The sequence below is a fragment of the Metarhizium robertsii genome (assembly GCF_000187425.2).
Source record: "Metarhizium robertsii ARSEF 23 chromosome Unknown MAA_Scf_8, whole genome shotgun sequence".
Lineage (NCBI taxonomy): Eukaryota > Fungi > Ascomycota > Sordariomycetes > Hypocreales > Clavicipitaceae > Metarhizium > Metarhizium robertsii.
In genome coordinates this window covers 214190-214916 of record NW_011942226.1, presented here as the reverse complement: position 1 = coordinate 214916, position 727 = coordinate 214190, and positions in this window count along the sequence as shown.

The window sequence follows — 727 nt, the reverse complement described above, 5'->3', positions numbered from 1 at the left end:
TGTGATCCATGGGTCCGCAATGTCATCAGCTGCCGTGCGGCGTTCAAGAGTGCTGCGTCTCAGCGCATTCGCTTTATCCAGCTGGGTTTCGTATACATCGTCACCAATTTGAAGCGGTGGGGGCTGGAAAGTTCCTGGTGATTTGAGCCACCGGACTGCCTTGTAGACCGATGCGCTATCCGAGAAGCCGTCGATGAGGTTGCGCCAGTACTGCCGCTTGGCACGGCGGACCACACGCTGGAACTCTCTTCTTGCTAGTTGGACTTCCTGGCTGAATCCCAAAGGGAGAATTCTTCGTATGGCGCGGTATCCCGCGGCGGCTTCGGCGCACTCGTCGGTCCACCACGGCGCACTTCGCGTTCCTTTCCGTACGGGGCGACCGGCAGCTCTGGCAGCCGACTGGAGGAGGCCAACAAGGGCCGCGGCAAGTGCGTCAAGTTGCGAGGCTGGCAACAAGCGCCGCGGCAAGTGAGTCAAGCTGCGAGGCCGTTGCCACGTCCGTTGGTACTCGATAGGCTCCGGCGTTAACGAGTTCCTTGAAGCGTTCCAGCTCCTCTTCAGTCGTTACCCGCACTTTGCCCGGCACCTGTGGGAGGTTCAGGCTAACATCAGGAAGTATGACACTTAGAGTGAAGTGGTCCGAGCTCGTGGCGAGATGGTCTTCCACAACCGCGGATGCCAAAGCAATGTTGGAGAAAGCCAAGTCGATTGTGTTGCCATGCGGGTT